We start from the raw sequence: 12,975 nt of genomic DNA on the forward strand, positions 1-12,975 counted from the left end.
ATCTGAGCACGTAGGACTCTCGCTGAGAAGTACTCTATTCATCTGGGTTGGTTTTTTTTTTTTTTTAACCACTTTTCTCCAGGTGCTGAAAATCAATTCTAATGTACTGATGCCCTCATCTAATAGACCAAAGATAAAAATTGACTTTCTCACCATTTACCTTTAAGTGATTTCAGGGTAACATTACACTTTCCATTCACTCACAGGTAGTCAAAGGGTAGGAGTCCTATGGTGATGGTGCTGAGCTTGTCTGGAGTTTGCTTTATTGGAGTTTTGTGGTTAATATGATAAAGTAGGTATGACATTTCATTAGCAAAATACATTCTTGTAGCTCATCATACTCTATGGATGTAAAGCATTTGGAAGGTTATTATTAAAGTAATTAGTAACAACCATAACATTCTGAAAAATTATGTCCTTTAAAATTTGGTTTGGGACCAAGTCATCTTCATCAAAAAAGTTGATGGATGCACTAAAGATAATCATCATTACATTTTGTATCTGTCACTAAATAGCTTATTCTCAGAGATATGGGCTAACCTCAGCTCTCTGTTTTCAGTTCCCACAGGAACCTTTTGCTCTCGCAGTTTCCAAAATGTGCAGGGAATAACTTCCTTCCAATGCTTGATTAACTCTTACTGATCCTTAATGATTTTTCCTGAGCATCACCCCTAAGGAACTTTCCCTCATTACCCCAGCCCCTCCTCTGACTTTCCACAACACCAGTTCATACCTCTGTGAAAACACTCAGAACGCTATATGGGAGTTGTCTGTTCACTTCTTCATCTCATCCTTTAGACTTTTACGTCCTTAAAGGCAAGACTTACTTTTGTCTCTCCAGAAACTATCACAGTGCCTGGTATACAGTAGGTGGTCTTTAAATGTTTTCTGAATGAATGATTAGTTAATCAATGAATATTTGCACTAAAAAAGATGGAGACGGTGATATAAAACTCTAAGAATCTCAAAAAGGATATGTGCAGTTATACTACAGGAAGAAAACAAATCACATCATGTCAAGATGGTCAGTAACCAGGTGCAAACATCCAAAGTTTTCAGCTCATTCCAAGCTAAACATTAGTCATCAGTTTAGTCCCAGCAGTCCTGAGATGTATATCCAAACTACAAGTTGGTCTTTCTTTTACAGGTTTTGTCCATTTTGCATCCTCATTAGGTAGGCATGATGTCTGAAGATTCAAGGGAAGCATCAAAATAGTAGTAAATCAAATATGGGAGCAAAAGTTTAGGGAGAGTGATTCTGAACTCATACCTGGTAGTTCTCTTTGGGAATACGAAGCATTGCAATATGGGAACTGGTTACCACTGGAGCTTCATGTCTCTTGTTTTCGTAGGAATTTTATTTGAAATGAAGTCAACATATTGAAGACATTAGAATACTTCCTGCCATGACAGGTTAAACATAAGTACCAGTTACCAGTGGAATTTTTTTTTTTTTTTTTTTTTTTTTATATTTTGGGCTGTGTTGGGTCTTCATTTCTGTGTGTGGGCTTTCTCTAGTTGCGGCGAGCGGGGGCCACTCCTCATCGCGGTGCGCGGGCCACTCACTGTCGCGGCCTCTCTTGTTGCGGAGCACAAGCTCCAGATGCGCAGGCTCAGTAGTTGTGGCTCACAGGCCTAGTTGCTCCGCAGCATGTGGGATCTTCCCAGACCAGGGCTTGAACCCGTGTCCCCTGCATTGGCAGGCAGATTCTCAACCACTGCGCCACCAGGGAAGCCCAACCAGTGGAATTTTTTAACCCTTGTTCCTGTGAAACGTTTCAGAGCTGGATACACACCCATCTGTTTGAAGTGTTTAAGATGATAGGGGTCATGGTGGTACTGAATAAATGAGCTCCAGAGACTTTTCTAAACTTTGAGAAAACAGGATATAAGAGTATGATCTACTAGTGCACGAAGGGACGTTCTTAGTGCTCTCACACACGTTCGGCAGTTGTAAGCTTAGTGCTCTGCTAGAGATGAAGCCATAGCTGGCACCCAGATGATGGAGTCGACTCACACCTTTCGTTTTGTCTCCTGTAGTTTATTTATCATTGCTTTCTGAAAATGAAGTTCCTTTTCCCATACACATAGGATTGAGCCCACACTTTTATAGCCTTGTTGGAGAAGGTACAGTGGATAACTGGGGGGAGGCCCAATAAAGAGAGCCCAGATGTTGAAGACATGTTTCATTCCCCAGCAGTGTAACTGTTTGGCAAGCTCAGTGAAAGCTCTGAGTCTCAGTTTTCTTCTTCAGTAAGTGGAGAAAAATATACCTGTCCTCACAGGCTTTAGGTTAGGATGAAATATAATGCAGATAAATCAGCTCTTACAGTGTCTAACTCTTGGTAGATACCTAGTAAATGTTGTTATCGTTCTCCCTCTACCGCATTTTATTTTTTTATAAAGAACTCCCTAGTCCGGAGCCTGTGCTCCGCAATGGGGGGGGGGGGGGAGGGGGCCACAGCAGTGGGAGGCCCGTGTACCGCAAAAAAAAAAAAAAAAAGGAAAAAGAAAAAACTCCCTATGTTTTACTCTAAGATAACAGAGCTATGACAAAGAAAATTCAAAAGGTAGTTCTACAAATGAATCTATTTTCTCTAAAAATAAATGTAATGTAAGATACTGAAGAGTTTGGGGCTTCCCTGGTGGCGCAGTGGTTGAGAGTCCGCCTGCTGATGCAGGGGACACGGGTTCGTGCCCTGGTCCGGGAGGATCCCACATGCCGTGGAGCGGCTGGGCCCGTGAGCCATGGCCGCTGAGCCTGCGCGTCCGGAGCCTGTGCTCCGCAACGGGAGAGGCCACAACAGTGAGAGGCCCACGTACCACAAAAAAAAAATTAAAAAAAAAAAAAAAAAGATACTGAAGAGTTTGGAAAACCAAGACAAGAACAAAACATCACCCATGATCCCACCATGCTAACATAACACTTTTGTTACCGGCCAAACAGCAGTTCCTCTGTCCTGGACCTCCCGAAGGAGAGAACTCAGTCGAGAGACATAGAGCAGTTTTAAGCAGCAGAAGTTTTATTAAGCAAAGCGAGAATATACTCCCAAGAGAGAGAAGGGGAGCAGGCCGTCCGGAAACCAGAAGCAGCCCGCAAAGGGCGTAGGGCTGGTTTTTCAGAGTGGTGGAAAGTCCCTCCTTGTGGCTTGCGTCATTTGACTGCCGAGGTGATTGACAGCTTTAGGTTATATGACTTTTCTCTTTGTGCTCAGGCACTTACCCACAAGCACCCAAGCGAAACCCCGGGGGACACGGGCAAAAACCGCAATGCTAATTTATTATAAATACGGCATAATGAACCCCGGGTTTTACTCTGAGGTTCCTTTTAGGTCTTGGTGGGCCTGCGTCAACCTGTGCTGGTGGGTTCGTCTTGTTTGGTCTCCATAAGGCTGGAATCCTAGCGGTCCTTGATCGCAGAAAGGGAAGATCTCTGGGCATGTTCTGATCACCCATGTCCAGGTCGGGGAGGGAAAGATGACCCTGTCCAGGACAGGGCAAGGAGCCGCTCATGTCTTAACTACCTACCACTTTCATTAAAATACTTATCATTAGCTTTGAGAAAACGTTTTGCAGTATTTCACTTCAATTAATGTCTGATAAGCTCGAAACCTCATATGTAAAATGGGGCTAATAAGAGTATCTGTAGTGGGACTTCCCTGGTGGCACAGTGGTTAAGAATCCGCCTGCCAATGCAGGGGACACGGGTTTGAGCCCTGGTCTGGGAAGATCCCACAGGCCACGGAGCAACTAAGCCCATGCACCACAACTACTGAGCCTGTGCTCTAGAGCCCGTGAGCCACAACTACTGAGCCCGCATGCTGCAACTACTGAAGCCTGCGCGCCTAGAGCCCGTGCTCTGCAGCAGGAGAAGCCACTGAAGTGAGAAGCCTGCACACCGCAACAAAGAGTAGCCCCCACTCACCGCAACTACAGAAAGCCTGTGCACAGCAACAAAGACCCAACGCAGCCCCAGAAATAAATTAATTAATTAAATAAATTTAAAAAACAAAAGAGTATCTGTAGTGCCTGTTACCATGAGGATGAAGAGAGTCTACAGTGCTCTAAGCATGTGCTCAGTGAGTGGTGAATCTTATTCTATAGTACAGTCCACAGTTAATTTCTTTTACATTTTTATAATGTGCAGCAGTTATATTTTTTATTTTCTCTTGTCAGTTCTGTTCAACTTTTCTTTCATGGTTTCTTACTTGGCTTTTACACTTAGAAAACTTTTCCCCACCTCAAGATCAAATAATTATTCTAGAATTTTTTCATGTAGTCCTTTAGAGATTCCCCCTTTTTAAAAGGGGAAAAAAAAAACATTTTAGTTTATCTGGGATTTAATCAGTTGTCCCAGGACCAGTTAGTGATTAATCTATCCTTTCTTCTGCTGTGAAATGTCAATTTGATCATGTATTAAACTCTTACATGTCATACTTGAGTCTGTCTTTGGGCTTTCTTTTCTGATCTATTCTTCTACTGGCACTGTTTGTTTGTTTGTTTTTAATTTAAAAAAATTTTTGAAGTATAGTTGATGTGCAGTATTATATAAGTTACAGGTGTACAGTACTGGAATATTAAATTATACTTCATTATATGTCTCAAGTATCCTGTGATGCAAATCTCTCCTTCTTATTTTTCAAAGATTTCTTGTCAAGTCACCTGTTTATTCTCTGAGGTTATCTTTAGAGTATTCAGCAGAGTACATTGAAAACATAATACTAATTATAATGCCAGCTAACACTTACTGAGCACTTACCATGTGCCGTGCACTGTGGCTCACACTTCACAAGCAGAGTCTCTCAGTTGGAGTTCTGTTTTGTGTAGTACTCTCTGGAAATGGTTAACAATGAGTTAGTTAATGTCCCTTTGCATCATTTTCCTCCTATCCTTTCTTCTGCTGTCAACTCCTGATGTCAGCATGCAACCCACAGTCAAAAGCCTGGAGCAGGACTGGACAACACAAACCCCTGCAGGGCCGGTTGAAGTCTGTTACATCACTTCTGTAAGTGAGTGCAGCAGCCAGGGTCTAAAGCAATAGGGAGTAGTAGAGAGTGGTCAACTGGAGAGCTCATTTTCCATCCAAAGAGGGCCGTCACTACTTAGCTCTGGGATACTGTTTGCCATGTGAGAATTTATAGACAGTTTCTAACTCTTCCAGTTTTCTAAGAGAAGCCAAAATTCTGGATGTTTGCATTTTATCTCCTGCTCTTAAAATGTTGACAACTAATAAAGAAAAGAATAACTCTGAGTGAGCTAAAGCAAACACTGTGTTGTCTTTGGACCCCACAATGTCAGTTGCCCATAGGCCACCAGTTTGTTGCCACTGCCTTAGAGGATGTAGAGGATAATAGAGAGGAGTGTTTACATGGAGGCAGGGTAGACCAGAGTCATTGTGCAGCACACTATGAAATTCCATAATCCCAAACCATGCTTCAATGCTAAACAATGTGGAAAATACAGCTGACTTCAAAAAAAAGAGCTTTAGATTTTTAAAATAAGCTATTAAATATTTACAGCATAGGGGCTAGAGTTTTGCAGATAAGCAGAGTGAACTGTGAACTGCTCTTTTTTTCTGCAGGTGCTTATCTTAATGTGACAGGAAAGTTATGGTACATCTAATCTAACCTATAGAATTCACTTTAGGTAGAAAGATTGTTACAACTAGAATCTGTTACATTTGGGCATTGGATTACTCAGGCCTTGATTTACTTTGACTCCACTTGAAGATAGTACATTTAACACTGGAGGGTATCTGCTCTTTTGGCTGATAAGCTCTTAAGATTATAAAGCTTTTCTCTACATAGTATGAGTGGGAGTTATTTTTTGAGCACCTACTTAAATCCTTGATAGTATACAAAGCACTTCATATATATTATCACTTTCTCTACACAACTCTGAAAGGAAGGCACATTTCCTCTGTTATACATGAGAAAATTGAGCCTGGTACCTTGTGGCAGATCACATGACCTAGAGGTGGAGGAAGTTTTCTAATCTAAGTTTACCTAGATCTTACCATGACAATGCACAGCGTCCGACAGTTGACCCTTGAACAACATAGTTTTAAATTGTGTGGGTCCATCACAGATGAACTTCTCGCCCACCTGGCAAGAGGGATTTAATTTTAAAGGGAGGAGGAGTGAGGCTAATGATGGGGAGGCACATGCATTAGTCTACCAAGCAAGGGGCAGGGCTTTTTCGAGGGAGTGGGGTGCCACCCCCTTTTTATCCTGTTTTGGTCCTTAATGTACAGTACTGGCATGGGTGGGTGTGTCATTTAATATGCTAATGTAGTGAAATCAACATAGAATGAAAAACAAATTGTGTGGGTCCACTTATATGCAAATTTTTAAAATAAATACTACAGTACTGTACAATCCACTGTTGGTTGAATCCACGGATGCTGGAACCACAGAAAACATAAAGTTATATGGGGATCTTCGACTGTGAGGGGGAGTTGTCACCCCAGCCCCTGCATTGATCAAGGGTCAACTGTATATACATTTTTGTGAAACTTAAAGAAAACTAAAGTATAGTTTATTATAGAGAATATGCAAACATCTCAAACTTTGATCTTTCATGCTGTAAACTAAGATAAGTGATGGTTTTAAAGACAGTCTATTTAAATTAAGATTTGCAACATATTTTTAATTCTTATGCCCCTTAAAATAATATTTGCAACCAAACTGAATGAAATATGTGGTATAGATTGGACTTTGTGCCCCTTCCATTCCCTCACTCAAAATAAGAAAGGGATCATTTTACTTACCATTTCCCTTATTTAATGTATAGTGATCCACAAAGTTGTACATAACTGTTCCCCTTTTCCTACCATTGCTGTCTAGCTTGCCCCTATTAAGTGAGTTATTATGTAAAGATTTTAAACTTTAAGAGAATTTCTAGGTCCTTCAGTGAACAAAAGAAAGAATGTGTAAAAATGTAGAAGCTGTTCTCTGACCCGTGGCCAGGCAGGCCTGGGTTACCTGCCCGGCGATCCTCTGCCCTAACATATTTTCTTCCACATGACCAGTACTTTTTCACAAAAATGCACATGCCAGGGACCACTTGGACTAACAGGCATCCTTTTAAAAAGACTCCTGGGTGGTGATCATCTTTTATCTTGCTTCTGAGAATTGAATAGTCTCTAAGCCTGTGTCCTGCCTGAGCAGATGTTGTGCACAGGCTAAATGTTAATCATTATGCCTGTCTGTGGGCAGTTTTGCTCAAGATCAGGAAGGCGGTCTGGGAAGCACGTGGGTGGGCTCTAAAAATCTTAACTAAGTGGTCTGCAGAAAGCTCAGAGAACAGTTATTAGGGAAAGCTACAAAGGACTCAGAATCTCTTGAGAACCTTAGCATGAATCCTTTAGACTAAGAGGTATAGAAGCAGAGGGAAATTTCAATGGCCTGCTATGCTCTTTAGCACATTGTTCTTCCTGAAGAGGTCATCTTGACCTTTGTGTATCACATGTAGCTCATCTTGCTGCCTTGAGAGAGGGAAAACGTTTATAAAATATCCACCTACTTTTTTCAGTCAGGTTGAATATAAAGGAGTTGCATAGATCTGTAGGAATATTGCCAAGAAGGCTAAACTTCTATGAGAATATCCAACCCTGGAACTGAGGAGTGGAGAAAAGAAATCATTGTTGCCTCCTTTCATGTCTACAAATAGCCTTTTGCTCTAAAAGTAGATGGAATGGGTGGAGCTGGGTGGGGGAGAGGAGAAAGAAGCAGCAGAGGAAGAATAATAATTGTCAAATGAACTGAAGCTTCTGAAAATTAATGAGAGCAAAAAAAAAAAAAAACTTATGTAGTTTAGTTTGGAAGTGTTGGGTCTGCTCCTAGAGTCAGCTGGTCTGATGATAACAGAGAAGAGAGATTGGAGGTTTGTGGATCCTCTCTTGCTTCTGTCTCTTCTTTCAAGGAAAGTTATGTTCAAACTGGAAAGCGGAGAACAACATAGTTAAGAGTTGTTGGTCCTCACTGAGGGGGTGGGATTTAAGACAACACCTAGTTGATTTAAATGGGTCATCCAATATCCTTGATTCTAGACATTATAATGATGCTTTTTTACATCAGCATTAATTATATATATGTATATATGTGTGTATACATATATATAGTATGTATATAGTTAATATGGTAGGATATTTCCCTCTGAAAACCTTTTATTAAATAAATGGCTTATTAGCCCCTGGATCATATCTTAGAATAGGGGAAATAAGGTTTTTCTCTTCAGGGAAATTGTATCTCAGATCACCAAGGACATTTGTCAATTGTTGAACTGAAGAATTATAGTAAAAAATGCTACAAGTCTAGAATTGTGGAAGAAGGTACTAATAGACTGGAAATGAGCAAATGTGGTTTGTATTTCGAAAGAGATGAGAAGGTGGGTTCCCTAGACTGTAAGTGACGTTGGTATTGATTCTTGGCGTTACTCTAGAGCTGGGGTCAGCAAAGTTTTTCTGCAAAGGACCAGACAGTGAATATTTTTGGCTTTGTGGGCCATAAAGTCCCTGCCACAATTGCTCTGTTCTGCCATCATAACATGAAAACAGCCAAAACAGTTTGTAAACAAATGAACATGGCTGTTTTCCAATAAAACTTATGTACAGAAGTACAAATTTAGCCCACAGGTGGTAGTTTGAAAACCTCTGCTCTAGAATAAATTGTTAAATAGGGTTTTTCCTGAGTACATAGGGAACTGATGAGAACTGGGAACTAATCTGGGTTCTTTGAGAATAGATCAGGCTTGGGAAGTCTTTATCATTTTTCAGCCGAGTTACTGTTATACAAGATCAAAAGTATAGTTTATTTCAGAATGTTTCAAAAGAAGCTTTGTAGAAGTTGAAAAAATGTGAACCACTGCAGTTAGGTGCCTGCTGCCTTTTAACTGATAGGAAACACTGGCAGATGACAGTATAAGTGAGCAAGCAGCAAATGAATGTTACCAGGACAATTTAATAGTATGATTTCCTTAAAATGTTGTATATATTAGCTTTCAAGATAAGAAGACCTGCAAACATGATATAGTAATATATTGTGATGTTATGCCAATTTGTATGATGGAATTTCATATATCAAAATCATACTATATTTCTCAAAGAGCAACATAATTTCTTGCTGCTCCATTACTGAAAAAAGTTTATGAACCACAAGTAGTGACCTACTCAGTACAGTACTCTCTCCTTGGCCCTGAAAAGTTCTGCATTTTTAACCAATAAAATTAAGCATATAATGGCAAGCTAAATTTTTGATAACTCAAACCTCATCTTCATACCAGGTTCTTAATAACTAACACGTCTACAGTTGGAACATTCATAAATTAAAGACCATCTCTCCTGGGCTCAATGTTTAAAACTTTTCAGACAACACAGTGTAAAGTAAGCCCTACGTGTCCTGCAGTTTTCCAACAACTTCCATATTTTGGACTCACCAACAATTTCTTAAGTTAGCACAAAACCAAAAATTTCTCAGGACCGTAAGTTTTTGTTTGTTTGTTTATTTTGTCAAAAGGAAATTATTATTAGAATGATGAAAAATACCAAATCCATAAATCACTAAATGTGTATACACAAATATATACATCATTGTATTTTTTTTTACATTTTTTTTATTCAAACAGAAAGTCACAAAAATTATAATCATCCTCATTAGTTCACTCAGTCCCATGTAATATTTTTTTTCATCTTGATCTTTTGTTAGCACTTTTATGAATTCATCAGTTTTCCATTAGATTTCTGAAAATGCTAATTCATTCAGTTCAGCAGTACAGTCAGTTACCAGAAACCTGTACTTGTCAGAGTCTTTTCCATGAATCCCTTGAAGATGAAACCCTTTTATAGGAACATTTTTGCAAAACCATCAGAGTACACCCAGAACTGTGTGTAAATGACAAAAGACTTAAAAATGACCACGGTTAAAGGTTTGATGAAAGTTCATAATAATGCAATTGACAAGGAAATTTAGTTATTTCTGAGATATACATTTTAAAGTAATAACTAGAATTATAACTTATAACATTATACCAGAACATATAAGATTTTTAGGAATCTCATGTAATCTCTAAAACATTTATATTAACATATTTCCATACAAATAACCCAAAGAAAGTTTAGTATTAGTTTTTTGGGGGTTTTTTGAATTTTTAAATTTTATTTAATTTATTTTTTTATACAGCAGGTTTATATTAATCATCAATTTTATACACTTCAGTGTATACATGTCAATCCCAATCACCCAATTCATCACACCACCACCCCCACCACCCCGTGGCTTTTCCCCCTTGGTGCCCATACATTTGTTCTCTACATCTGTGTCTCAACTTCTGCCCTGCAAACCGGTTCATCTGTACCATTTTTCTAGGTTCCACATACATGCGTTAATATACAATATTTGTTTTTCTCTTTCTGACTTACTTCACTCTGTGTGACAGTCTCTACAAATGACCCAATTTCATTCCTTTTTATGGCTGAGTAATATTCCATTGTATATAAGTACCACAACTTCTTTATCCATTCGTCTGTCGATGGACATTTAGGTTGCTTCCATGACCTGGCTATTGTAAATAGTGCTGCAATGAACATTGGGGTGCACGTGTCTTTTTGAATTATGGTTTCCTCTGGGTATATGCCCAGTAGTGGGATTGCTGGATCATATGGTAATTCTATTTTTAGTTTTTTAAGGAACCTCCATACTGTTCTCCATAGTGGCTGTATCAATTTACATTCCCACCAACAGTGCAGGAGGGTTCACTTTTACCCACACCCTCTCCAGCATTTGTTGTTTGTAGATTTTCTGATGATGCCCATTCTAATTGGTGTGAGGTGATACCTCATTGTAGTTTTGATTTGCATTTCTCTAATAATTAGTGATGGTGAGCAGCTTTTCATATGGTTCTTGGCCATCTGTATGTCTTCTTTGGAGAAATGTCTATTTAGGTCTTCTGCCCATTTTTGGATTGGGTTGTTTGTTTCTTTAATATTGAGCTGCATGAGCTCTTTATATATTTTGGAGATTAATCCTTTGTCCGTTGATTCATTTGCAAATATTTTCTCCCATTCTGAGGGTTGTCTTTTGGCCTTGTTTATAGTTTCCTTTGCTGTGCAAAAGCTTTTAAGTTTCATTAGGTCCCATTTGTTTATTTTTGTTTTTATTTCCATTACTCTAGGAGGTGGATCAAAAAAGATCTTGCGGGCCTCCCTGGTGGCGCAGTGGTTGAGAGTCCGCCTGCCGATGCAGGGGATGCGGGTTCGTGCCCCGGTCTGGGAGGATCCCATATGCCGCGGAGCGGCTGGGCCCGTGAGCCATGGCCGCTGGGCCTGCGCGTCCGGAGCCTGTGCTCCGCAACGGGAGAGGCCACAACAGTGAGAGGCCCGCATACCGCAAAAAGAAAAAAAAAAAAAAAAAAAAAAAAAAAAAAAAGATCTTGCTGTGATTTATGTCAAAGAGTGTTCTTCCTATGTTTTCCTCTAAGAGTTTTATAGTGTCCAGTCTTACATTTAGGTCGCAAATCCATTTTGAGTTTATTTTTATTTTTTTATTTTTATTTTTTTTGCGGTACGCGGGCCTCTCACTGTTGTGGCCTCTCCCATTGCGGAGCACAGGCTCCGGACATGCAGGCTCAGTGGCCATGGCTCATGGGCCCAGCCGCTCCGTGGCATGTGGGATCTTCCCGGACTGTGGCACAAACCCATGTCCCCTGCATCGGCAGGCAGACTCTCAATCACTGTGCCACCAGGGAAGCCCTTGAGTTTATTTTTGTGTATGGTGTTAGGGAGTATTCTAATTTCATTCTTTTACATGTAGCTGTCCAGTTTTCCCAGCACCACTTATTGAAGAGACTGTCTTTGTATATCCTTGCCTCCTTTGTCATAGATTAGTTGACCATAGGTGCATGGGTTTATCTCTGGGCTTTCTATCTTTTTCCATTGATCTATGTTTCTGATTTTGTGCCAGTACCATATTGTCTTGATGACTGTAGCTTTGTAGTATAGTCTGAAGTCAGGGAGTCTGATTCCTCCAGCTCCATTTTTTTCACTCAAAACTGCTTTGGCTATTCGGGGTCTTTTGTGTCTCCATACAAATTTTAAGATTTTTTATTGTAGTTCCATTAAAAAAATGCCATTGGTAATTTGATAGGGATTGCATTGAATCTGTAGATTACTTTGGGTAGTAGAGTCATTTTCACAATATTGATTCTTCCATTCCAAGAATATGGTATATCTCTCCATCTGTTGGTATCATCTTTATTTTCTTTCATCAGTGTCTTATAGTTTTCTGCATATAGGTATTTTGTCTCCCTAGGTAGGTTTATTCCTAGGTATTTTATTCATTTTTTTGCAGTGGTAAATGGGAGTGTTTCCTTAATTTCTCTTTCAGATTTTTCATCATTAGTGTATAGGAATGCAAGACATTCCTGTGCATTAATTTTGTATCCTGCAACTTTACCAAATTCATTGATTAGTTCTAGTAGTTTTCTGGTGGCATCTTTAGGATTCTCTGTGTATAGTATCATGTCTGCAAACAGTGACAGTTTTACTTCTTCTTTTCCAGTTTGTATTCCTTTTATTTCTTTTTCTTCTGCCATGACTAGGACTTCCAAAACTATGTTGAATAATAGTGGTGGGAGTGGACATCCTTGTCTTGTTCCTGATCTTAGAGGAAATGCTTTCAGTTTTTCACCATTGAGAATGATGTTTGTTGTGGGTTTGTCGTATATGGCCCTTATTATGTTGAGGTAGGTTCCCTCTATGCCCAGTTTCTGGAGAGTTTTTATCATAAATGGGTGTTGAATTTTGTCAAAAACTTTTTCGGCATCTCTTGAGATGATCATATGGTTTTTATCCTTCAATTTGTTAATGTGGTGTATCACATTGATTGATTTGCATATATTGAAGAATCCTTGCATCCCTGGGATAAATCCCACTAGATCATGGTGTATGATCCTTTTAATGTGTTGTTGGATTCTGTTTGC

The 12,975-nt window shown here is 39.5% G+C and overlaps 1 protein-coding gene across 3 annotated transcripts in view; it reads left to right on the plus strand.

Annotated features, from left to right (window-relative positions):
* The window catches only part of SLC44A1 (solute carrier family 44 member 1), a 205,738-nt gene that overhangs the window by 129,042 nt on the left and 63,721 nt on the right, over positions 1-12,975 (plus strand). The gene's annotated exons all lie outside the window — the stretch shown is intronic.

This window comes from Mesoplodon mirus (genome assembly GCF_964341445.2).
Source record: "Mesoplodon mirus genome assembly, chromosome: 1".
NCBI classification, from domain to species: Eukaryota; Metazoa; Chordata; class Mammalia; order Artiodactyla; family Ziphiidae; genus Mesoplodon; species Mesoplodon mirus.